This window comes from Talpa occidentalis, unplaced genomic scaffold (assembly GCF_014898055.3).
Source record: "Talpa occidentalis isolate TD23 unplaced genomic scaffold, MPIMG_talOcc4v2.1, whole genome shotgun sequence".
Taxonomy (NCBI): domain Eukaryota; kingdom Metazoa; phylum Chordata; class Mammalia; order Eulipotyphla; family Talpidae; genus Talpa; species Talpa occidentalis.
The window spans coordinates 87,496,124-87,523,860 of NW_026555331.1; positions in this window are offsets into that span (position 1 = coordinate 87,496,124).

Genomic DNA, 27,737 nt, shown 5'->3' on the forward strand with positions numbered 1-27,737 from the left:
CATGACTAGGGATTTTGTATTTGTTTAGCTCACTGGAAATGAATAGCCACTTTCATACATATTCATTCTGAATAAAAGGTACTCCTTAAATACAAATTGATAGATTAGTAAACTAAGGCTCAGTGACTCCACTTTGATATTAATAATGATGGCTTGAATTGCCAGGTGTTTTAAACTTAAAAAAAAAAAAATTGAAGGGCTCTATCTAATGTAGTATTTACCCTAATGATATTCTTTTTTTTTTAAAGATTTATTTATTTATGCATACAAGAACTGGCGTACAGGCCAGAGATGTGGGGGGTGAGAGGGTTCACCAGAGACAGAGTGGGGAACAGAGCAGGCAGACTGACTGAAATACACTGCTGAGGGGAGCAGCGGGTGAGTCAGGAGAGGTCTGCTGCACCATGTGGGTAGCTCCCTGGTGAGGGATTGAACTCGTGCTGCAGTGGCTGCAGATAGCTTCATGGGTTGCATTTTTTTTTTATAAGTAATGAATACTTTTTTTTCATGGGTTGCATCTTACCCTTGCGCCACCAGGGAGGCCCCCTAAAGATATTCTTGAGATGTAAATAAGATGAGGAGGAACCTGAATTCCTGACATCTGTACACTATGTAAAAGTGTACTGTTCTTTAAGATTTGTCAAAAATTTCCATAGATAAAATGCTATTTGTGGGGGCCTCCCTGGTGGTGCTCCCTGGCTAGGGATCAAACTCATGCTGCAGTGGCTGCCTATAGCTTCATAGTGCTGAGACTTAACTCCTTGTGCCCCCTCTCAGCACTATGAAGCTATAGGCAGCCACTGCAGCACGAGTTTGATCCCTGGCCAGAGAGCGACCCACATGGCACAGCAGACCTCTCCTGTCTCACTTGCTGCTCCCCTCAGCAGCGTATTTCAGTGGATCTGCCTGTTCTGCTCTCTGCTCTGTCTCTGGTGAATCCTCTTGCCTCTCGGCAACTCTGGCCTAGACCCCAGCTCTTGAATGCATAAATAAATAAATCTTAAAAAAATGCTATTTGTGTAGACATAAAAAACAGTTTGTCACAGACTGAAATAAATTTGATATTCTCTTAATATAAAAACTAATATTCACAAGGCATTTACTGTGTGCTAATTGCTTAGCTATACTTTTAATTTTATCTCTATAGTGCCCTATATGTAGGTACCATTGTTATTTCATTTACATTGAGGAATGCAAGACAGAAAGGTTAAGAATCTTAATTACGCTTCTGTGGGTAGGAAGTTTATTGCTTGGGGCAACACTAGAACCAGAAATCCTATGCCCTATGGAAAATAAAAGCAAAGAACTGTGACTTTAGGTCTATGAGAATAACTTTACTGCTGTTCCTGTCCTTTGCTTTGGATTCTTGGGCCTAAGGACACATGCAATAAATCTTTTAGTTGTAATGGTTTGTTTACATCATGATTTCCTTTCTCTAATGAATCTTTATATTAAAAAAAAAGGTTCAGTAACTTCCTATCTAAAATTAAAAGTAAAAAAAAAAAAAAAAAGACTCTCCTTTTCTTTTAGTATCCACAACTTAGGATATGGAATTGAGATATGATGTATTTCTGTGTTTGGAGAGATCCTTAGCATTAGAACAGGGAAATCTGATGAATTTGCTCTAATGGAAAACTTAATTTCATAACTTACATTAAATGCCAGTGAACAAGGTCCTTGGAACCTACTAATGACATAGAAACGGATGTGAAACTGAGTTGGGGATCCTATTCCATGATGAGCTTCCGTTCTTGCCTTTCCCCCTCCACCCCTCACACTCACACATGTATCTCACTCATCTCTCTATAGACCATTCATGCCAAAGTTTTGATTTCTTATTGAAATTATGTATAAGGTGACCATAAATTTTATTGTTCAACTGTGACACTTTAGGAAGTAAAAAGGTGATGGTAATAATTACTCTTAAACACAAGCAGTAAATTGGGAATGGTCCTGGACAAACCTTGATTTTGTGGACTAATATTTTTTTAAAGATGTGTTTATTTGCTTATGCATATAAGAATTGGGGTACAGGCCAGAGTGGGAGGGGTGAGAGGATTCACCAGAGACAGAGTGGGGAACAGAACAGGCAGACTGACTGAAATACACTGCTGAGGCTAGAAGTTGGCGAGCCAGGAGAGGTCTGCTGCGCCATGTGGGTAGCTCCCTGGCCAGCCAGGGATGGAACTCATGCTGCAGTGGCTGTGGATAGCTTCACAGTGCTGCGCTTAACCCCAAACACCACCCGGGAGGCCGTTGTGGTCTAATTCTAACATTCCTTAAAGACTTTCAGGATGTTACCTGGGGAGTTCTGTCTGGTAGCCTGGTCTCATGGGATTTTGTGTGGTAGGCAAACCAAAGATTTTCTAGATGCCTTGGAGTTGAGCTACTTGGTCTGGACCCAGGAGTTTATGCTTGATCAGGATCCCCACTTGTGCTTGCACAGTCTGTGCATGGGTGAAGGGAAAATGGGAGCTGAAATTCAGCCCCTACCATATTTGCCCAGCCCTGTGTCTGGGAGAGAGGCTGCATCAACTAACTCCAAGAAAACTCCAACTGTTTCTAACTCATACAAAGGCACCGCTTAGGCTGGTAAAATCCCTGAGTACAACAAATTCAATCCTTTGTGTAACTTTTCCTAAGTTTTGGCTCTGTATCCCTTCTTTCATTTTGATTGTTATAATTTTAATAATCTTGGCAGAACTTATATCACTATATTTAAAAATCCTTTTATTTGTCTCTCCCACAAAATAGAAAACTTCAGAGAACTGAAATCCGAGGCTCCCAAATGCACGAAAGTGTACTGGAAAGTTCTGTTTTCTTTTCAGCTTGAACCTTCCTAAGGCTTTTCACAAACTGGTCCATGGAAAGGTTAAGTGCTTCGGCCTAAACTGGCCATGCATTAAAGGGCTACATTTCTTCTCTTCTGTGAGGTGTGCCATGTATAACAAAGATATCTCTCTTACTGCCAAGATTTCTTCAAAGAGTGGAACTTTGAGGACTATTACCTTTCACAAAACTTTTTCGATGTACTCCCTGCCCTTGCAAAAGAAATGACTGTCTGGTGCAATTAATGTTGGACTGTAGACCCGAAGAACAATGAATATTTCAAATACAAATTGCTTTTGAGAATCATAGTCCTATTCTGGGCTTAAAGACATTCATGTGAGAAATTAACAGAGAATTTTAATGAAAACTCTTTGGATAAAGAAAATTAGATGAAGAATGCCAGTTTGTCTTTTAAGTTGCTTGAACACATCTGTCATAACAGACATTGCCCCAGATTGTGGAACCCTTTCCTTCTAACATCTTTTAATGGTAGTAGAACTTACAATGCCATAATTTCCTTTCATTTTTGACAGTGTTATACTATCTTTGTAGACTAACATTGACAGCATTTCATCTTGACATCATTAGATCATCTCACCTGACTCTTGCGTGGCTCACATCATTACATTACAGTGATGGCGCTATACAATTACCAGTGAAATGAATAGGGTATTAACATGATTATGGGGAAAAAATTAACACATACAGATATAGCATTCTGCATTTGAAAGCATTTTATAGCTATTAATTAGTCTGCCCAATACTCCTGGGATCTGATGAAACTTACTATTCATTTTTTTACCAAGTAAGATCATTGAAAGGGAGCAGGGTAGACAATATTATAGGACCAGACAGTGGCTGAACTTTTCTTAACTTCTTTGATGATTTTAAGCCTAAAAAAGTTGCACATAAAAATTTACAGTAACGAATCATTTTCTTGAAAGGCCAAACGTGAGAAAATTCTGCCTCATTTAAGAATTCCACTTTTTCTTTTTTCCATTTTCATGATTATCATGGCAATTGATGCAAATCAATTATTCTAGGTTTTGTAAGTGCTTATAGATACGAAATCTGGAATCATTTAAATACTCCATCTTGAAAATATAATTGAGTTGGTCTGAGAAAAATCTCAATTTTAATCACTAATCAGAAAATCGTGATCAAAGTATGATCTAGAAATGGCTCTAAGGGCCTCCCTTCCCTGGTGGTACAAGGGGTTAAGGACAGTGCTGTGAAGCTATCCGCAGCCGCTGCAGCACTAGTTCGATCCCAGCTGGCCAGGGAGCTACCCACACAGTGCAGCAGACCTCTCCTGCCTTGCCCACTGCTCCCCTCAGCAGTGTATTTCAGTGGATCTGCCTGTTCTGTTCCCCATTCTGTCTCTGGGGAACTCTGGGGAACCCCATACCCCACACCCCTGGCCTGTACCCCAGTTCTTGTATGCACAAATAATCTTTAAAAAATAGAAATGGCTTTAAAATGATAGAAAGCCTCAATGTTTCCTTTATATCTTTTCTATATGTCCCAAAGAAAATGCTGTAGACATCCTAGACTTGAGAGATTTTGTGTTATCTGGGTAAGACAAGATTGCCTTTCCTTAAATCCCACAATTTGCCCTCATTTTAAATTTTAATGTCATAAAATACATTAGTTGTATGAAAACTCTTATTGTAAAGATTATCATGATAGTGAAATGAGATACAGATATACATCTCTTGGTGCAGGGTTTGGCCATAGTAGACGCTCAATGAAGAGGAACATTTACTCTAACTTGAGAGACCTTGGCTGGCCTGGGAACTAGGGCAGAAACTTTGGTTTCTTGGGAGCGGGTCTCCTCAGGGAACATTTCTTCACTCTCAGCTTTTCTTCTGCTAGGTTTACATGGCTAGAATGTGGCAATATTCCAGAATCACAGGGATTGTTATTTTACTTGGATGCTCTCTGCAATGATTCAGCAGTGAAAGGGAGCGGCATCTACAGATGGAGCCTGTAGATGTGTCAGAATCCAGTTTGTCTAACTTTGACTAATATTATTTTGCCACATCTTTCTCCTCCCACCTGTAAAAGGGAGAAACCAAATGAGAATACAGATTTTACTTTAATTAAATAAAGTCATAAATCCTGGGATTTTACATATTCCCCAAAATTGATCTACTGCTAGCCATATCTGTTTTGTTTCTGTTTCTGTTTCTGTTTTGTTTCTTGCTCTAACACTCAGCACCCCTTGACTCTCCTAGGTCATTGGGAGCTGCCACCCTGCGGCTCTTCCGGGAGCTACTTCCCCAAGTGAGACCAAGGATGTAAGTTGCTGGATAGCATGATCTATGTTCTCTGTCTCATTGTCCCCCAATCCTGCCTCTGGAGGAGATTTTTTTTTTTGCTATCTAGTTTTTTTTTTTAAGATTTATTTATTTATTTATTTATACAAGAACTGGGGTACAGACCAGAGGCACGGGAGGGTGAGAGGATTCACCAGAGACAGAGTGGGGAACAGAACAGGCAGACTGACGAAATACACTGCTGAGGGGAGCAGCGGGCGAGACAGGAGTGGTCTACTGTGCCATGTAGGATTCTCGCTGGCCGGCCAGGATTGAACCCGTGCTGCAGAGGCTGTGGACAGCTTCACAGCACGGCGCTCAACTCCCTGCGCCACCGGGGAGGCCCTGGAGGAGATTTTCTGACAGTGTTTGCACTTCCCTTTGGTTATGGGGTCTTTTCCGTGATGACCGCTCCACCTGGGGCAATGTGGCCTCCCTAGGACACAGTGCTCTAAGGCCTTCAAAAGGGTGCCTGCACTCTTCAATTCTCAGCTTCAATTATCAAGAAAGATGGGTAAGATGGAAGGACTGGATATAAAGGATTATTATTCAGCTTTAAAAAGGGATGAAATTCTGACACATGCTACCACGTGGAGGAATATGGAAGACATTATACTGAGTGAAGTAAACCAGACACAAAGTACAGGTGATATGAGTCTACAAATATGAGGTATCTAGAATAGTCAAATATATAAAGATAGAAAATAGAACAGTGGTTAGCAGAGGGTAGTAGAAGGGGGAATGGGGTGGAGACATGGTTCTGGAGATGGACGGTGGTGTGGGTCACAGGGCAATGGGAAAGCATTTCATGGCATTTAAAAATGGTTAAAGTGGGGGGGAAACCAATAATAATAAATAAAAAAAATTAGCAGGCAACTATAAATCAGAGACATCCTGCAGGGGAGGGGGAAGGAGAGGGATCAAAACAGGGGAGGGAAGAGCACAAGGGACTATAGAGATGGTTCATGGGTGAACTGGGGGTGGGAATTTTACCAGATTGCACCTGAGGGGAGAAAGCATACAAGCATATATTGTACAAAAATGAACAATGATGTCATATATACACATAAATTTATATATAAATAAATTTAAAAATGATTAAAGTGGGAAGTTTTGTGTTATGTATATTTTACCAACTAAATTAAAAAACATACACCATGGAATACCCTTCACATGCAATAAGATTACTATCTAATGTCTCTTTTAAATAGAAAAATAAGTTTCCAGTGTGATCTTCAAACTGGCCAAAACTTGGCACAGGTCTCTTCAGTCCCTCCAAGATCCCCCGAGGCTTTCTTTTCACTCTTGGTTGAGAGTGCTCTGATGCAAAGCTTCTGTCCCAAAGCCACTGTCTGGCTTGGGTCTTTTTCCCATCGATTCTCTATTGACAGAGACTGCTCCCAGCATTTAGGGTTCGGGTCAGATCCCATTTGCTGTAGAAAACCCTCCCTGACCACCACCCTAACTTTCCTTTCACTTCAGCTACCCTTGACCTTATTGTTTGTACAACTAGATAACTGTCCAATTACAAACTATCTCACATGATTGAAAATATTTTAAACTGGGCCTCCCCGGTGGCGCAGCGGTTGAGCGCTGGGTTGCGAAGCTGCGCGCGGCCTCTGCGGCGCCGGTTCGATCCCCGGCTGCTCCCCGGCCACCAGAGGAGGGTCCCACATGGCGCGCAGACCTCTCCTGCCGCCCGCTGCTCCCCTCAGCAGTGTACTTCGGTCCTTCTGCCTGCTCTGCTCCCCACTCTGGCTCTGGTGAATTCTCTCGCCCTCCCGCGCTTCTGACTGTACCCAGTGCATGTATAAACAAAACAAACAAACAAACCAGCAAACAAATAAATAAAGCATGCCTCTATAAAAAAAAAATAAATAAATAAAAATAAATAATGACTTCTTTAAAAAAAAAAAAAAAAAAAAAGAAAATATTTTAAACAGTTCTCAATATATTCTTTTTTTAAAAAGATTTATTTATTTATACAGGAGCTGGGGTACAGGTCAGAAGCACAGAAGGGTGAGAGGATTCACCAGAGACAGAGCAGGAAGCAGAACAGGTAGACAGACCGAAAGCACTGCTTGTGGTGGGGAGGGTGCAGCAGGAGAGACAGGAGAGGTCTGCCATGCCATGGGGGTATCTCCCTGGCTGGCTGGAAATCGAACCTGTACTGCAGAGGCTGCAAACAGCTTCACAGCTCTGCGTTCAACCCACTGCACCACTGGAGAGGCCCAGTTCTCAATATATTCAGATGTTAATATTATTAGTATCAGCATGCTTATGATGGGCTAGATTCTTACTATCTAATCTTTATACACTTTTTAAAAATAATGCAATTTTGTATCTTCTTGGTTCTCCCAAAAGCTACTTACAGACACTTTCTTAACACCACAGGTAGACATATTCCTTTATGGCTACCCATACATAAATAGTTTAAGATTTTTTTCTGCCTCCAAGAAACATTTTTCATACACATAGGGCAACATTACCCCCATTGTGAAAGTATGTCTTAACTTGAAGAGGAGATGGATTTTCATGTTCTGCAGCAGCACGACAGGAGAGATGTTTGGGTGGTTATTCAGGCCTTTCAGGTTCTTCAAAGCACAACATCCTAGAGAAGTTCTACTCCACCCAGAGTATTTTAAAAGTCCAGCTCATTTGGCCTCTGTGATTATTGCCCTAGTTTTCTGCATTCATATACGAAGACAAAGCCTTAAAATATCTTCTTCAAAAGGGACTGATTACTCTAAATCTCATTGTTGTTTAGCTATTCACCTATTTTGGGGGGAAATATTTTATATTTATTTATTTATTTTAAAATGTTTTATTGAGGTAATGTTGCTTTACATTATTATTTATATTTTAGAAGTATAGGATTTCCCCTTCTGGTGATGTTACCATAGTAATCCCGCCACCAAGACACCCACAGTCCACCATCATAGAGCTCATCCCTCCTCCTCTCCCCCCCACCCCTCCAATGCCTCAGTTCTAGGCAGCTTTCAAGGGCTAGTTTTTGAATTTGATTTTATCTAATCCTTTGGTTTTTCTATAGCCCACATATACGTGACACCTTCTGGTATTTGACATTCTCCTTCTGATTTATTTTGCTTTGCATAATTCCTTCCACTTCCATTCATGTTGCCACAAATGGCATGAGTTTATCTTCTTTGATATTTACCACTTCTTCTTGATCTACTCACCTATTTGGGAGCACTTAGGTTGTTTCCATGGTCTGGCTATTGTAATTAGTCCTGCTATGAACATGGGGGTACAACTTTCCCTTCAAATTAGCTTATTTGTGTTCTTAGGTAGATACCCAGGAGAGGCATAAACTGTTGTGGCTGACACAGAAAATGTACCATGTCACCTCTTCTCTTCCAGTGCATGGGATGAATTAGGAAGAAAGGACAGAGCATAGGTAACAGGATAGAAGGCTGCCATCAGCTCACATAATGCCTTGTTTGATATAGAACAAAGCACCTCTTCCTGCAAGTCCCAAACCTGACCTGTGCTCAGCCTGCTCACACCTGAGCACCCTTGTTTGGGTTTCTTTATTGGGGGAACCCCCTGCACATTCTCAAACAATGACACCCAAAGGATAAACAGATATAAACACAGGAACTAATATAGTTAAAATATATTTTAAATGTTCTACAACAGTTTATGAGATGTACCCTGTTTCATATGAGACAAGCTCCCTTTCCCCTCTTTTTGACTGTACAGGGTTTGGATTTGGGAAAACCTAGCCAAGCTCTTGATTTTGAGTCCCTTCTTTTTGCTCAGATGTGGTATACAGCTGGCATGGGGCCCACACTGGAGTGTGGGAGCATCCGGAGAGAGAGCTTTTCCAAAGTGAACTTTAGGCAAATCATCATTCAGAACACATATCTCCTGGGACACTTTGCCCAGAATTTTAACGACATTTTTTCCCTCTAATCTGGGATTTCCAGATGAACTACTACATTTTAATTCAGATTAAAACATTCCACCAGGCTTCACTACCAATAACAAGTTGTTCGTTTGCAAAGACATTTTAATAAAATGAACAGAAAGGTTTTTTAAAAGTTGCTGGTGATGGAAAAGTTCTTGTTTCTTTAAAAGTTTAAACCTGGGATTTTGGCCAAATGTCGGATTTTCTATTGTTACCACATTTTGACCTCAAATGGAAAGAACCATCTACATTACAAATGATATTTCTTCATATAAATTAGGAAAAATTTGCATGATTTCTGATAAAATAGAGGAATAGTAGTAGGTTCTTTCTGGTTGCCCTGAAGTAGCCTACAAATGAGTCAACATACTCCCTAAAGTATTTCTTTTAGTGTTTTTATTTATTTTGCGTAGAACTGGGGTGTAGGCCAGAGGTGTAGAGGGCAGGGAGAGGATTTACCAGAGGCGGAGTGGGGAGCAGAACAGGCAGGTTGACTGAAATACACTGCTGAGGGGAGCAGCGGGCAAGACAGGAGATGTCTGCGGTGCCATGTGGGTAGCCACCTAGCCAGGAATTGAAATTAGGCAGTAGGCTCCCTCCCTAAAGTATTAATAACATGGTTCTTAATGGTAATATGTAAACTTCTTGTGAGTAAAATTTTGTTTTTATTTTTTCTTCAACTCTTTTGTGGGTAAACATTATACTTTTAAAATATAGATTGGGCCTCCCTAGTGGCCTAGAAGTTAAGGTTAAGTCTCAGTACCATTACCTCTATGGTCCGAGTTCCATACCCAGCCAGGGAGAACCCCACATGGCATAGCAGATCTCTCCTGTCTCGCCCGCTGCTCCCCTCAGCCGTGTGTTTCAGTAGATCCACCTGTTCTGCACCCGACTCTGTCTTTGGTGAATCCTCTCACAACTCCCCCGCCCCACACCTCTGGCCTACACCACAATTTTTTATGCATAAAATAAAAAAAACAAATCTTTAAATATAATATATAGATTCTACAATATCGCTTTTTTCATATTGTTTAAATTGTCTGGCCTATTGACACAGAATAATTTAGGTTAAATACAATTCAACTGAATAATTATGAGCTTGATTTGAAATTCATAAATTTCTGATTTATACTTCATGACAAACAGAATAATCCTATTTTTTTACTTATTCTTTGAAATTAAACCAACATTTACAAATCCGAACATAAAAATCAACCCAGGAACTCATCACAGTACATAGTGTTTTAGAAAAGTTTCTTAAGGCATTTAAAATGGAAATTGATGCGCATTTTCATATCTCCTTGGTATATTTCTCTGGTCATTGAATTTGATGTTGCATGGATTTTGCTCAAGGAATTTGTCAGCTGGCCCTACCTCTTAGAGTGAGTTATATTAGATGGAAAGAAAAGTTTTGATGGCAAGGAAGTTTTCTTTGAAAGAGTTGAGAAAAAGCCTCCTCCTCTTGTTCATCATAGTGACCTCAGAACTCTTGCTAGCACACAGCTGGATCTGCAATTCTTGTGTGGAAAGTTGAGGGTCTTTTTTTTTTTTTTTTTTTGTGGGACCCTCACCAGCGGCCAGAGAACTAACCCACGCTCCAGAAGCTGCAGGCAGCCTCGCAGCCCAGCGCTCAACCGCTGCGCCACCAGGGGAGGCCCTGGAAACTTGAGGGTCTTTGACCTCAGAATCTCCTGAGTTCGGACCTCCCCCGGTGGTGCAGGCGGTTAAGCGCCATGCTGTGAAGCTGTCAGCAGCCTCTGCAGTGTGGGTTCGATCCTGGCTGGCCAGGGAGGGTCCCACATGGCACAGCAGACCTCTCCTGTCTCACCTGCTGCTCCCCTCAGCAGTGTATTTCGTCAGTCTGCCTGTTCTGTTCCCCGCTCTGTCTCTGGTGAATTCTCTCCCACACATCTGGCCTTTACCCTGGTTCTTGTATAACTAAATAAATAAAATCTTAAAAAAAAAAAAAAAAAGAATCTCCTGATTCTGTATTTTGCCCTGAATCTGGAATGTCTGGTGCTGAAATCATAGTACAAGATGAGATAGAACATGGTGTGAGATGAGTCTCTCTGATCTTGTGCTTTTAGGAGTTAGCCAAGAAAGTGACCCAGCAGTCCTCCAGAGATGCAGATGCCTGGGACAACCTACTCTTTTTAAGAGGCCTGGAGACCTGGCTGCATATACCTCCCAAAGTTCCTGAAAAAGAATTAGATTTGGCAGCATCAAAAATTTAAAGAAACATTCTGATGAAAAAATCTATACCACACTTATGAATTTGAAGAATAATTATGTATCTTTTTTTAATAATCCAATTCAATGACATGGAATTGTAATCAGAGACAGAAACAGGAGCTTAAATCACATGTTTCTGTTGCCTCTGATAAAGCAAGAGTGATAAATATTAAGATGGCTGACTTATGTGATGCTTGCTTCCATTTTAGCGTATGGCTAGATTTCTACCACCTAAGTTTAAATAGGGTTTTTGAGAAGTAGAAAATCCCCCCAAGAATTTGTGTTAAATACAATTCAGTTGCTATAGGGGGTGGTCATTAAATATACCATAAAGTAATTTATATAATATCTATTTACAAAAAGTATGTACACTGCTATTTAAGATCCCTTATTAGGTACACAAAACATATTATTATGGGATGTTATGTTCAAACCATAAGCTATAGCCTAAACATCTGGAGTAATTAAAGTATCTAAAACATCTTTAATGGCTTAGTAATGAGAACTATGTAAACACATGAGAAAATGTGCTTTGGGCTTCCAAATTGTCCACTGTATCAAAAACTACATTAATATCAATGGCATAGAGAACTTTGGGATTCTGCTGTAGCAATAGCAGAAAGTGTCCTTTGACACATGAAACTAAATGAAATACTCCAAATCAGAGTAAAATGAAAAAAGAATCATCAAAAAATAATTAATCACTAAGATAATATGACCAAGTGAACAGCTTAAGAAGCAACATCCGGGCCTCCCCGGTGGCGCAGCGGTTGAGCGCTGGGTTGCGAAGCTGCGCGCGGCCTCTGCGGCGCCGGTTCGATCCCCGGCTGCTCCCCTGCCACCGGAGGAGGGTCCCGCATGGCGCGCAGACCTCTCCTGCCGCCCGCTGCTCCCCTCAGCAGTGTACTTCGGTCCTTCTGCCTGCTCTGCTCCCCGCTCTGGCTCTGGTGAATTCTCTCACCCTCCCGCACTTCTGACTGTACCCAGTGCATGTATAAACCAAACAAACAAACAAACAAATAGATAAATAAATAAAACATGCCTCTAAAAAAAAAAAAAAAAAAAAAAAAAGAAGCAACATCCCATCCCTACAAACAGTACCTCAGAATGCCCAGTGCTAAGAAAGTTGGCTGTAAAAATAAGACAATTGCAGCCAGATTATTCTAGAAATTATAATATGCCCTCAAACTGATAGCTGGAATTTTACTCTTGGGCAAAGATTGGATGGGGGCAGGGTTTGATTGTGGAGCAGTAGCTGGAATTTTACTCTTGGGCAAAGATTGGATGGGGGCAGGGTTTGATTGTGGAGCATTTTGACTGCAAGTATTATGGATTTTTAACTTTTCTCTTGGACCGAAAACTCAGTTTACTTTATGCCCACTGAACATTATACTTCTAATCTTGAGGTAGACTAACAATAGTGACATCTAGTGGCCACAGTGGTAATTCTCTCTCTCTCTTTCTCCCCCTCTCCCCCAACCCAGGTTCGGCTCCTCCCCTCTCCCCTTCTTTTCCTCTTCTCACTCTCCCTCGCCCCTTTTTTTTCTCTCCAGATAAAGGGTGTTAACAGAGTCAAATGTCTAAAGTTGAATCTCTCTATTAATATTCACATTTAAATGGTCTTCTGGGTCTTTAAGGTGTTTCAAATAAATGTGCTGATGGATTAAGACTGAAATGTTTAATGTTATTTATATGAAAGTCACCTAGCCTCACAGCAATGGGAGAATAATTGGGCTCAGATATTTAAAAGGACAAGTCTGACAGCTGAAACCACTTGGTGATGGATAGAATGTTCACAGGTGTTTTGTTGGCTTCGGGACTGCGCTGCCTCCTCTGTCCCATCCACACAGCAGTCAGCCACCAGATTAATCTTCCCAAATGTTAAATCGCATCAATTCTTCAGTTTCTCGCCACTTTGAATTCATACCCACTGGCCTGGCTTTCAAGTTGCCTGTAAGAATGGTCCAGTTCACTTATTTCTCACAGTTCATCAATTCATTTCTCTGTCCCAACCCAGTCACTTCTTCTCTGCACTCTGTATTCATTTCTCCTTCTCTCTCTCTCTCTCTCCCTCCCTTCCTTCCTTCCTTCCTTCCTTGTTTATTTATTCATGCATACAAGAGCTGGGGTATAGGCCACAGATGGGGGGGTGTGGGGGCGGTGAGAGGATCCATCAGAGACAGAGTGGGGAGCAGAAGAGCAGATTGACTGAAATACACTGCTGAGGGGAGCAGCAGGTGAGTCAGGAGAGGTCTGCTTTGCCATACGGGTTTTTCTCTGGCCTGCTGGGGATCAAACTTGTGCTGCAGAGGCTGCGGATTGCTTCATAGTGCGGTGCTTAACCCCTTGAGCCACCAGGAAGTCCCTAACTTTTTTTTTTTAAATATTTTTTAATTATTTATACAAGAACTGGGGTACGGGGCCTCCCCTGGTGGCGCAGCGGTTGAGCGCTGGGCTGCGAAGCTGCCTGCAGCCTCTGCAGCGCCGGCTCAAGCCCCGGCTGCTGGCGTCCCACATGGCAGGACAGACCTCTCCTGCCACGCCTGCTGCTCCCCTCAGCAGTGTATTTCTTCAGTCTGCCTGTTCTGTTCCCTGCTCTGGCTCTGGTGAATTCTCTCACCCTTCTGCACTTCTGACTGTACCCAGTGCTTGTATAAATAAATAATTAAATCTTTAAAAAAAAATAAAAACAACTGGGGTACAGTCAGAGGCACGGGAGGTTGAGAGAATTCACCAGAGATAGAGCGGGGAGCAGAACAGGCAGACTGACGAAATACACTGCTGAGGGGAACAGCGGGCACAGCAGGAGAGGTCTGCTGCGCCATATGGGATTCTTGCTGGTCTGCCGGGATCCAACCCATGCTGCAGAGGCTGCGGGCAGCTTTATAGCAAGGTTCAACCTGCTGTGCCACGGGGGAGGCCCCCTAACATGTTTTTTAATGGTGTAAAATATTTAAGATGTATCCTCTTTTAAACCATTCCTAATCTTTCCTCAAGTTTCAGTGGAAAAGCTCTATCTTCTTTTGCCCAACCAACTGATGAACTATAGTTTATTGGGAATTACTAGTATAATTTTAAGTTGTGATGTAAATGAATAAAATAAGGCGTCAATCAACTTGAGTTATTATGAAAGTTTAATCCCAGGGGATTCTTAAGGCAACATAAACAAAGAATAAATTTTTTGACAAACACTAGATCCTACAGAACAGATAAGAATGACATAGAATGGTATGGAAATATTTCTTAGTATTTGAAAGGCTCTATTTATTTTTCTTTAGGAAGCTCATCTACTCTAAAAATGTTACCCTGTATCTCCCACTCAAGATCTAGTCACTATTGTTTGATCACTCATTGCTTTTCAAACACTATGCTATACTGTCATGTGGACTACTTAAAGAACACTTAGTGTCAAATTAAAATTCCAAATTTCTATTGTTTTTTAAATAAATGGAATTTTCCTACCAGAATTTGGATAGACATTATTTAAGATTCTATTACACATTCACTAAGCATTGGCCAGGTTAATACCACATTGGTTAAGAATCAACTGAAGGATTGAATTCTCTCCTGGGTACCACATTTTGAAAGAGACAGGCAAATTGGAGAGAGTTCAGAGGGGAAGAACAGAAATGATCAAAGGTTTGGAAAATCAGCCCTGTGAGGAAAGGTTAAGAGAATCAGGCCTGCTCTGCCTAGAGTAGAGAGGACTGAAAGGACCGTAATAACTCTCCAAAATACATAAAAGGATGTTTTCAGGAGGAAAGGGACCAATTATCCTCATTAGTCAACAAGGAGAGCACCAGGAGTAATGGGACTTAAGCTACAGCAAAGGAAGAAAAAAAGATTAAATATTATGAAAACCTTCATTTCAAGGCTAGACCTAATGCTTTTTCTGAGTTAAGGATAAAGAAGTCAGTCCTGCTGTGATGGTAGGAAGAATATTAGAAAACCTTGTTATTCAAGAGAATGTAACTTTTAAAATCTCTCCTGGGCCTGTCAACGAAATAATTCTAAGAAAAAGAGGGGATTTTGATGTAACTTTTAAATCTCTCTCTTTATCTATCATCTATTATCCATCCATCCATCCATCCATCATCTATATTTCTGTCTACTCATCATCTTTCTATAATGTTCACCACACCAGCCCAATGAGGAAGTATTTTCACCAAAAATCATATAAATACATATAAGATACATACAAAGATATACTGAGAGACAAATCACAAAAGGAGAAAGAATTAATTAATCATTATACCATCTCAGTTCATTCTTTCATAAGATTAACATAAAAACAGGTTTTATCTTAAAATAACATCCTAGATACCCTTTGTCCTTGGGTTAAATAGAATAATCATATTAAATTACAGTAGAACAGATAGACCTTTAAGTCAAGATAGACAGATCACGCATGAATGCAATGGTGATAGAGTGAAAGAAAATATAATACGTGTGAAAATAATCAAAATTTATTCATGAGTGATTTGTTTTATTGTTTGCCCTTTACTTGTTACTTCATCGAGAAGAAAACAGTTATCCAGTTTGAGTGCTCTTTATAGATTCCGTTCCATGTACATCTATATCACAATCTCTCTCTCTTCAACTCTAAAATGCCATCTCTCCACCCCTTCTCCCAGTACATAGTCATTGTGCCTGCTGCTTGATCAAGAACTTGCCTAATGCTTTTACCCATTTTCGTTCAATCACTCATTCAACAAATATTTCTTGAATGGCTTCCGTATCCTGGGGACTATGCCAATCACTTTGGTTTTAGCTGAGGCTGATATATATCCTGCCCCTGTCCTCAGGGAGTGCAGTCTAGGCAGAAGTATATGACCATATACATACAATGTGTGAGGAGTGCTAAGAAGAGGTAGTACAATAAATAGTGCTTTGGGACAGCAGCAGAACCAGTTCTGAGAAAAGTGACTTCAAACCAAACTGAGATCTGAAATACAAATAAAAAGGTAAATGTGGGGGAAGAGAGTGAGACAAAGTATTCCAGAATGAGGGAATAGCATATGCAAACTTTCAGGAAGGAGAGAGAGAACAAGCAGTGATGTTTATGGAGTCATGTGTTTTGCAAAATTACCTTAACCGATCTTTCAAAGAGCCGGGTGGCAATCAATCACTGTTTCTATACACCTTCTTACCATTTGTAAGTGTTGCCCCACAGATACTTAGCAGCTTCCATAAAGCAGACATCTACCGCTGCAGGAAAAAAAAAAAACAAAAACAATTATTTACATTCAACCTACAAATGTTATCCGTTTGTCTTTAAAAAAAACATTTTATTGTTATACCTATAAATGTAGAGATGAGTATTATAAATTCATCATCTGGTTTCAAAGATGATTAACATAGATTGAGTCCTTCATCAACCACTTTGTTTACCCCACTCCCAACCTTATGTCGTAATAATAGTCATAATTGTTTTGCAGTAAACAAATGGTCTTGTTTTGAGTATGAAATAATATTTTGTGAGCCTGCTCTGGAGTGGATGTTCAGAACAGATTATTCTGCATGATATATCTAAGAAATATTGAGCTTCCTTTAGCAACTGGAGACACAGGATCTAAGGACAGTCTTAGGCCTGCAAGAGGAGGACATTAGAAAAGATGTATGCATCAAGGAAATATATATTCCGCCCCTCCCTCCCCCAATACTGTGGAAAGTGGAGACTGGGGAGGAAAACTGCCACTGAGAAATTTCCTAGGACTGGAAGGGGTGAGAATATTTAAGATTTATAAAATTCTATTTAATGTTTTTTACTGTTTAATGCTGGCCTGACCTCCAAAAGGGTGGAAATGAAAGTAGCTTTAGGCATAGGGGACCCAGAAATCCCTGCACAGTTCTTAGAGTCATTGCCATAAAGATGAATAATTTGAATTTATTTTAGTCTTTGTTATTGGCTGGAGATTCAGATTCGAGGAAGCGAGCATCTGATTGGCTTTGCCAGATAGCATGCTCATTTCCTTGATTTAAGTCCTCTTTAGGCCAGATCCAATGGGTGAGGCTTGGTTCTCCAAAGAAGAAGAGTTAGTGGATGCTGAGTGGGCAAAAACAACAGATGTGTGCCTCCAAGAAACATTTTATCTTGCAAAAATATAAAGTGCCACATAAGTAGCATTTTTGTTGTACTATACACAGTAATTCTTGAGTTTGAGATTTTGATTAAAATTCATGAACTATTGAAATCTGCTTGCAAAATGGAGGCTATCCAAAGTGTGGCTAAGGACTATGGTGGAGGGTTGTGGGTGCTTTGGGGTTGGGTAACCTAAAGTGGTGTGAACTCATACCCTAAATCATATACAGTGCTCTAAACCAAAGGTACCACAGTAAAAATTGATACAGTTAAAAGATTTTTGAATGTGAAGCTATAATAATCATGGCTTTAAAAAAAATCAATGAGAACTTAGTTCTAGATTCTAATTACTATGGTCTGGATTGCAGACACCCAAACACAGAGGCACTTCTGTAGCAAGCAATAGTATTGAAGACTAGAAAAGGAAAACAACATACCAGAATCTCATGCTAAAATCTTTTTGAAAGCCAAAGCACAGTTTTATTCAAATTATATATGGGGTTGGGAGAGGGAACTGTAAACTTTTTTTTTTTAATTTATTTATACAAGCACTAGGTACAGTCAGAAGCATGGGAGGGCCAGAGAATTCACCAGAGTCAGAGCGGAGAGCAGAGCAGGCAGACTGACGAAGTACACTGCCGAGGGGAGCAGCGGGCAGCAGGAGAGGTCTGCGTGCCATGTGGGACCCTCTCCCGGTGGCTGGGGATTAAACCGGCGCCTCAGAGGCTGCAGGCAGCTTCGCAACCCAGTGCTCAACCGCTGCGCCACCAGGGAGGGCCATTTAAAGAAATATTTATTTATGCATACAAGAACTAGGGTACAGAGGTGTGTGGGGGTGTGTGTGAGAGGATTCACTAGTGACAGAGTGGGAAGCAGAACAGGCAGACAGACTGAAATACACTGCTGAGGGGAGCAGCAGGCAAGTTAGGAGAGGTCTGCCTCACCATGTGGGTATCTCCCTGGCTGGGGATGGAACTTGTGCTGCAGCAGCTGCCAATTGCAGCTGATAGCAGCCAATAGCTTCATAGGTTGCGTCTTAACCCCTTGTCCCACCAGGGAGGCCCAGAACTATAAACTTTTTAGGACTTGGAGTCTCTGGAATCAGTCCTAAGCTAGAAAGGAAGCAGAAATAGGAGTTGGGAGTGCTGAACAGTCTTGATATGAGGTCATATAATTTTATTTATTTATTTATTTTTATAGAGGCATGTTTATTTATTTATTTATTTGTTTGTTTGTTTTTTTGTTTATACGTGCACTGGGTACAGTCAGAATCCCGGGAGGGTGAGAGAATTCACCAGAGCCAGAGTGGGGAGCAGAACAGGCAGAAGGGCCGAAGTACACTGCTGAGGGGAGCAGCGGGCGGCAGGAGAGGTCTGCGCGCCATGTGGGACCCTCCTCTGGTGGCCGGGGAGCAGCCGGGGATCGAACCCGCGACGCAGAGGCCGCGGGCAGCTTCGCAACCCAGCGCTCAACCGCTGCGCCACCGGGGAGGCCCGAGGTCATATAATTTTAGATTAGGATATTGATGGAAATGAAGAGCAATATGTAGATTCAAGAGACATTTTGGAAGTGGGATTTACATGATTCTACAGTATAAATAATTCTAGAAGTAAGAATCTGAAATGACTGTAATAATATTATAGTGTTTGCTTTCAAAATGCTCATACCTGGTGTCCATAAAGTGTGCCTTTGAGTAAGAATGACATTATTATGATTCCAACTTTGTAAATACAAGAAGAAGACCTGCACCTATTTAGTGATTTATCCAGGATGAAAAAAAAAAAAAAAAAACCACCACCTTGTTCTCAGTTTGTTTTATATTGTATTATAAGCACAGTATCATCTCATTTTTCTGCACATTTCTTGACTGTAGATTTTCAAGGCACTTCAAAGTATCTTGCTCACTTCAAAATCAAGAAATGCATTCTTCTACCTCTCTAAAAGCTCCTATTTTAATATTCATTTTGGAATGAATGATAAATACATATATATACACACATATACATTATATGCATTTTGAATGAGGAAATGGACAGCATATCACGGAAATCAGGACCTTTTCAAAAATCAGCTTGGAAATTTTACTCTTTTTATATCTATTTTGGCATATTTTGTTCATTCATTCAGACCATAGTTAAGATGATGACAATTTTCATGAAAAATGTTTGTTAGGGAAGAAACCAATCATGATTTCTTTTTACCACATCTACTATGTGGAGACTCTACAATTGCAAAAAGACAGATGGCAAAAACCATGTCTGTTCCACTGAAAACATGAGGTTTCGTAGCATTTGTTTGATTAAATACGGCTGCTTCCACAGCTTCTGAACCGATGTTTGAAGAAATAAACTCTCAAAAGAAAACCTTATTCATTTCATATTATTTGTACAGTTGATGCCAAGTTTTCCAACCAACTCTTTCCCGAGCTATAATAATATCCAGGAGAACTCAGAGAAATATGTGAAAAATGGACAGACTACGGAGTATGTAGAGTAGGGATTTGGGTTCAGCTCTGAGTGCTCACTGGTTCCTAGTTAGCACTTGCTGGTGGCATTTACAATTTGCCTGATTTCTAACCATTGGAATGTACACCCAGAAAATTTCAGCTGTTGGGGTTATGATGCTTGTTGGAGGGATTTAGTGGATTAGACTAGAGGAAACAGGATTTTGGTTTTTTGCTCTTAGCAATTGTCTGTGTCACTTCAGACAAGTTACTTAGCTTTTTTGTGGATCCCTTTCCAGCCTTTTTTCTTTTTTCTTTTCAGCAATATGAATGTGAAAATTGAAGGAGGAGAATATAGCACTAACCTACACTTTAGGGCCTATATATAAGTAAATCTGAATACATGTTTCATTATGCTTAGTCACTTTATGATCAAAATAGGAGTGGAAAAGAGTGTGATTAAGAAGACCCAATAACTAAGAAGCAATCTTATATAAACCAGTCCTTTTGTTATATTTTCAGAGGAGTCTTTTATTGCACACTCCCCTGTATTGCTGAACATCAAGATTTCAAAATTTATTTCCATCATTTCTCATGATTTATATCTGTCAGAACATTTTATATCAAAACATGTGTATCCTCTTAAAAGAGATACTTTCCCATTCTTTTTCTTTTTCTTTTTTTAAAGATTTATTTATTTATGCATACAAGAACTGGGCATAGGCCAGAGGTGCAGGGGGTGAGAGGATTCACCAGAGACAGAGTGGGGAACAGAACAGGCAGATTGACTGAAATACACTGCTGACAGGAGCCGTGAGCAGTGGGCGAGTCAGGAGAGGTCTGCTGGGCCATGTGGGTAGCTCCCTGGCCAGGGATCCAACTCTTGCTGCAGTGGCTGCAGATAGCTTCATAGGTTGCGTCTTAACCCCTCACGCCACCAGGGAGGCCCCTTTTTTCTTTTTTTTTACAGAGATTTTTATTGTGTTATTGCACTACAGACAAATTTCACAGAGAGGAAAAGATAATCATGACTATGTCAAAGGAAGGTTTGTTTGGACAAGCTTAAAGGTATTTAATGTTGAAATGTATGCAATGTATGAAAACTTGATGTTTTCATAAAATATGCATGCAATAGATCTAGTCCCATACTTGCTTTTAGCAGGTGCCCAGTTCTAAAAGGGAACATTTCTTTTTACTTGTGGGAAGTACTTGATAACTGAGACCTTTTACAAATGATCACTTTGTGATTATTTGTTTCTTGGTTCTTTCTAGTCCAGGAGCATTTGCACCCAACTGAAGGCATGGAAACACATATATCCCAAATGCAATGGTGTCTACAGTTGGGCTGTTAACGTTTCCCTCAGCCCAGATCAAGGACTTGAACTGGGAAATGATGTTTGCTGCTCACAGTTCAATTGGGTTGTCTCCATTCCCTGGCATGATTGGCACATGACAAAGCCCTCACAAAGAAAGGTGCTATGCCATTCCTTCCCCTTCGGGACTGGTTTAGGAGTATGTACATTATCCTGTTCGTGTTATCCTATCCTAACTGATCAGTGATGGTCAGTTTGGGAAAGAGTAGTTCTTTTTCCAGTAATGCTAGGCTGGTAGAATGTAAGACTGGAGCTATTGTTGCCCATCTTTGCCATCATCTCCTTTTCATTCCTGTAAAAGGACATACAAAGACTAATAAATATTCAGTCTTATTAGTAATCAAAGCAATGCAATGCAGATTAAAACAACAATGAGGTATGATTTACTTTTTGAATTGGAAAATGACTAATTAATTGATTAGATGATAAATCTAAGTGTTGGAAAGGATGCTGTGAAATGCTCAAGTTTGTATGGGTAGAAATTTCTGTAATTTTTTGGAAAGTAATTTGAATATTTATCAATACCTTTTATTCTTGGCATATTAGTTATTGACATTCAATATCAAAGTCATATTCTCTGTCACAATAATTAGGAATCTGTGTTAAGAAAATAACCCTAAATACAGAACAATTTGGGGGTACAAACCAGAAACAAAGTATTGAAAGGTAAGAAAATACTAAGTAAATTATAACATACATTTATAATGCTATTTTTAATTTTTTTAAAAAAAGATTTATTTATTTATTTATACAAGCACTGGGTACAGTCAGATGCGCGGGAGGGTGAGAGAATTCACCAGAGTCAGAGTGGAGAGCAGAGCAGGCAGACTGACGAAATACACTGCTGCAACCCATCTCTCAACTGCTGCGCCACCGGGGAGGCCCTATAATGCTATTTTAAGATCAAATGAAGAAAGGAGAATATAAAATTGTGGGCTCATGGTCTCTTAATGCCTTTTATAATATAATTATAATTGATTTATTATTATACGATTTGTCTTATAATATTTTCCTTTACAAATATATTTTAAATAATCACTATTTTGCACTTTTAATACCTTTCCCCCATGTTCTGAGTGGTATTCTCACACTCTTAGCCAGTGAGACCTAGAGGGGAGTGTCAGGTTGAGACCAGTAGGCTCCACAATCCCAAATTCAGTGTAATATGCAGAATGTGCTGCTTATTTTCTTTGCGTCTCTCTTCTGCCATTTAGTTTGTACTTAGTAAATGCTTTTAACTCAAAATGGCTGACAAAATTGTGCAAGTAGTAGTAGTAGCAGCAATAGGGCAACTGTTTCCAAGTGTTTGACATTAAAGGTCAAATTCTCTGCAAGTTTGAGGAGTCTTCAAACAAAGGACAGAAGCAATAAAAATAATAAAATAAAATAAATACAAGAGGAGCTGGAAAATGAAGGTGGAAACATTCAACTTTCTGAAAGCATATAAACACTGCCAAGTTGAAAAATGTTTTTTAGGACAGACTCCTTTCTGTTTGTGGGAAAACAACTCTTTCTGATTACATAATAAAAAATGTGGAATCCTTATTTAAAAAAACAGAGGAAAAGGTACACATAAAACTTTCTTTTCCAGTGGTCTCTCTCTCAGCCTTGTCATTTTTTTTTTTTTTTTTTGCTACGTAACACCATTCTGAGTAAAGACATATTTAGATAGTAAATGTTTAGCATGAATTTTTCCCATTTAATTTTATATTGTGTAGTATCAGTTTTAAATGCAAATATCAGAACACAATATAAAAATGAAGAAACTCCCTGCCTCCAGGGGTCCAGAAGAGACCAAGAGAAGCCCTCCCCACCACAGGCAGGGAGAAAGAGAGGACCCCCAGTGCAGGAGCAGAGCATACTTGTGGGGTGAGCGCAGCCTTGCCAGCTGCCCAAGGCCCTGTGTGCTTGGGCCTCACGGCTAAGTGCTTGTGTACTACCAGACACCAAAGAGAGGCAAGGCACCTCCGTTGGGCCAGGCTGGCTGGAAATTAAGACTGCTGCCTGAGTCCACAGCAGGTGGGTGACCCCACGAAGGTCTTTATATACATATATTTACATCATTGTCATTTTGTACAATGTTTTATTTCTCCTCTCATGGGTAGTCCGTAAAATTCCCACCACCAAGTCACGCATGAACCATCACTGTAGTCTCTTGTGCTCTTCCCGCCCCTGTTTTAATTCCTCCCCCTCCAGCTCCCGTGCTGAATGTCTCCAAAACCCTAGACCCGAATATGCTCAGGATCCTAACCCAGTAAAGAAGAGACACCCCTCCCACTCATTCAGTTGCACAAAAGACCGCACCACAACCCTGAGGGTTGGGAGGCCACCATGCCCGGTCTGAATGTCCTCAGACATCCTTTCCCACCCGTGGTGTACCTGGGCTCCTGCCAGCAGCGGAAGGCAGTCACCCTCTTGAGGTGGAGGGGCAAGCAGGCGGAGACTGGTTAGAGTGTGGGCTGCCCAGGCGTCGGGGCGCACCCCTGAGAACGTATCCTAGGGAGATGAAAGAGGCAGAATCACGTGGAAGCAGAGGCGCCAAGACGGTGCAGCCTGACGCCATGACTCCATTGAGCTAGTGGACTTCACTCACAAAATCCAAATCCAAAGATAACATCATTAAGAATTCAAAACAGCAACCACAGAACATTAAACCCCAAAAGTAGGGCTCTTCTGCACACCTGGCCACGTCAGTTTAAGTGAGGGACTGCACTCATCTTGCTGTGGTCACTCGGTTTCAGGATTTGTGGTCCTAATCTAGCTCACATTTCTCCTTTCTGAATGTATATGGAGTTTCAAAATTATATAAACGAATTTAGCACTTTTAAAAAATACATTATCTACATAAAACTAAGTAGACCCTTAGTCTGGACATTACCGATGTGAACATAAATTCTTATATGAGAGTTCTGTCTCCCTGGCTGACTTGTTAAAGCCTTTGAGGGCAGAGACCCTATTTTATATTTTTGATCCCCCCTGCCTTCCTCATTACCTGTTCATAGCCTAACCAGTGACTTCAATCTTTTATTTATAATGGCAAGAACACGCTGTGTTAAGTTTGCTCTCTCCAAGTGAGGTAGCTAACTTCTTTAGAACAATAAACACAAGTCTGGTCCTGGGTACTGTTCAGTAAATATTTGCAAATCCATTAAAAAAAGGATATTGACTCAAATGGTTTTAAATCTGGAAGGAAGATGGGAAATCACCAGTGGGTTTGCTCTACTGGTTCAAAGTCATACAACTTATTTCTGACAAGTCTAGAACTCGAAGCCATATCTTTAAATTCTCAGTTCAAGTGTGCTTTATAATACACACACTCCTTCTGTTAATATTTTAATTACCATTAAATATTTAATATTTGAAGCCGTAAATATACAGCGAGTTAGTTGTACTACACACAATGGAGAGATGACTTAATTTATATCTGAACAATAAGAACAAGTAGTGAGGGAATTATCCATGTTAGCATATGATTCATTAGCAACTTGAAAAGAAGGACAAAAAGGATGTTTTATTCACTTGGTGCAAATAATACTGCTGTTTGTATTTTCCTGTTATGCTCTGTTGCCTCCATGTGGTTTATTCTGCATGGTGTAGAAATGGAAAATGGAAATTCTAAACTAGCTTCCCCCATCACTCTTCACCAGGTTGGTAGCCTTCTTTCACCATCATTAATGCTAAACTTAGCTTTAATGTGCTGATCCTCGAAAGATAGATGAGTAGACTTGCCCAATTATTAAGTGCATTTAACAAAACATATTTTTCTGAAAACTGTCAGCTAAATACTGAAGAGGATATAAGATAATTAAAGAAGCAAGCAACAAAACAAAACAGTCCCATAGTCAAGAAGCCCAGGAACAAGGAAAGGGAACACCAAGCTTACTTGTTCTTCTGTTTAATCCAGTCCACTGAAACCTCCATTATGACTGATCAAAAGTTGAGGTGTCATAGAAAAACAAAACACCAGATGGGGAAGCCAGAGACATAGCATCTAGTTCTGGTTTAGCTTTTAATTAGCTGAATGACCTTGGGCAGGTCATTTAATCACACTAGATTTCCATTTTTTCATCTTTAAAATGAGGGGTTTGGATGGGAAATAAGTTCAAAGCTCCCTTCGAAGTCTAAAAATCCCAATTTATGATTACAATATATTTATATGAACTGAGCAATCATCTAATTTATTCCAGATTATGCCAAATTAACTTATAATTACCTGATGTTACCCTTACTTTAATTCAGAGCAGTGAATAAAATTGAAATTACAAATTGAAATAAAAATGAAACAAAGCTCTTAGTGTTGTTGATTTGGCAAGAAAGTCAGTAGTTAAGATTCAAAAGAATACCGTATATTCATTTTGTTTCACTTTTGCCTAATCCGTAATTGCCGAGGGAAAGACCTATCATCTCATGGCTTTTTATTGTACTTGAAGGTACAAAACGCATGTGCATGAATGTGCGCACACACACACACACACACATACCACACACAAATCCTGTTTCAGGATGAAGGAAGGTAAAAGAAAGTCTTTGGACTCAAGACTCACAGTTCACCTATCCTTTGCACTAAAAAAAGGTGTCCTCTTTCATTGGTGGTCCTGAGCCCACATTATTCTAAGCGTCCTCAAAGATTTTTTTCAATTCAGCATATCTTTGCTTCTCTTTGATTTTTCTGAGGTTTAAGGGTGGTCACTGGCAGAAATACACAAATAGAGTGTTCACAGCTCAGCAGTCTTTGGATCCACATTTGGAGTTCTACGTGGGTGGCACAGGAATAGGTGCCAATAAGAAGCCAGGATGGATCTGTTAACAGAAATTAAATGACTCAGGAGAGAGCTCTGAAAGCTTCCATTAAAAGGCCTAAAACACTTAATACATAATTGTATATATTGGTAGAAAAAATATAATAGTAGAAAAAAGTTAATTTAAAAATTGCTAATAGCTCACATCTGTTAATCTTTTCAGAAATATATTTGCAATGTGTTCAATAATTAGTATTTTTAATATTTTTAAAGCTAAGAAACATTCTAAAGCTTTTAGAATTGAGTTTTGCTTCATATTGGATTTTTGAAAATTGAAACCAGAAATAATGTTTCTTTGTGTTCCTATTCTTGCAAAAATGGGATGCTGGAAAAAGGTTAGATGAAGAAAATGTCACCCAAAACATAGCCTGTGCAATGCTATCCATTCTTCAAAATTTACATCTTTCTATGGGATGCCACCAATTATCTTGATGCAATCAAAATCAATTTCAATGAATTCAATGAAACTATTTGATTAAATTGCCAGAATCCTAATTAGTGCAATATCAATTATCTGTGCCCCTCTTTCTTTTTTTCCCCAAAACATTAAACTTTGCTAGCCTTATTAATAAATGACTGAAAGTTTTCACTCTAAAACTACAATGATTAAACAACTCATATTACATATATGTATAAATGTAGTCTTTTTTTTTTTTTTAAGAAAATAGTCAGGTTCTGCTTCTGGCTCATAAAGGTAGGAAAAATATCTGAATCTACAATGAAATAATTAATTTTCAATATTTTCCTCTAACTATTGAACATTAGAAATAACCTAGGTTAAGAACTGAAGTGCTTCCCACCCAGCTGTCAGGCCACCCATGCTGAACTGCCACAGAGCCTGAGTTCTATATCAAAGCAATATTTTCCTTTAGCAGTCGCCATACTGTGCTAGAATTGGCATCAAGTGATGGTCTCAAACATGGCTTTCCTGGGACACAGTTATGTGTTCTTCCCTGCTTCATTGCCAGGGTGATTATTCTCAGGGAAAAGCTATTTCCAGAGGGATTATAAGACACTTGCTGGCTGCCAAAGGAGGAGTTTTGAAAAGAGCTGTGGTACTGGAAGAAATGATCCTGACCACATACGTTCCCTGAGATCTCACAGAGAGCAAAGTTCATAAACAGGGGCCTTTTGGAGAAAGAATTTTTTCTGCTATTTCTCCTATTGAAAGGCAATGGAGACTATGGAGTTACAGCCTAGAGCTTTAGGGTGGGAAGCAGCATTTCCTTCTCTAAGTCATGGACGGGCTAGCACCTTTCATCTGTAATTTAACAATTAAGAAGGTAACTGACATGTAACTGGAGCTGGTTGTTTCTACTGAGTTTGATGAAGTTAAGCTGGAGGAAAGTATTCATTAAATGATTTTCATTTCTTGCAGCTTTATTTTCTTAAAAGGCCTTCATAAAGATGAGCAGGCCTGAGGAAGTCAAGTCAAGATGACACTGAACACTTTCCTTGGGGGACTGTTTCTACTATGCCTAGTTGACCCTCACAGTATTCTAAAAAGCTATTCAGGTTCTTTTTAGAAGTAGACTCTGAAAAATCTGTTGCTTAAAGTCATCTTTTTTTTTTTTTATTTACACAAGAACCGGGGTACAGGCCAGATGTGCGGGAGGGTGAGAGGATTCACCAGGGACACAGTGGGGAACAGAACAGGCAGACTGACAAAATACACTGCTGAGGGGAGCAGCGGGTGAGACAGGAGAGGTCTGCTGCGCCATGTGGGATTC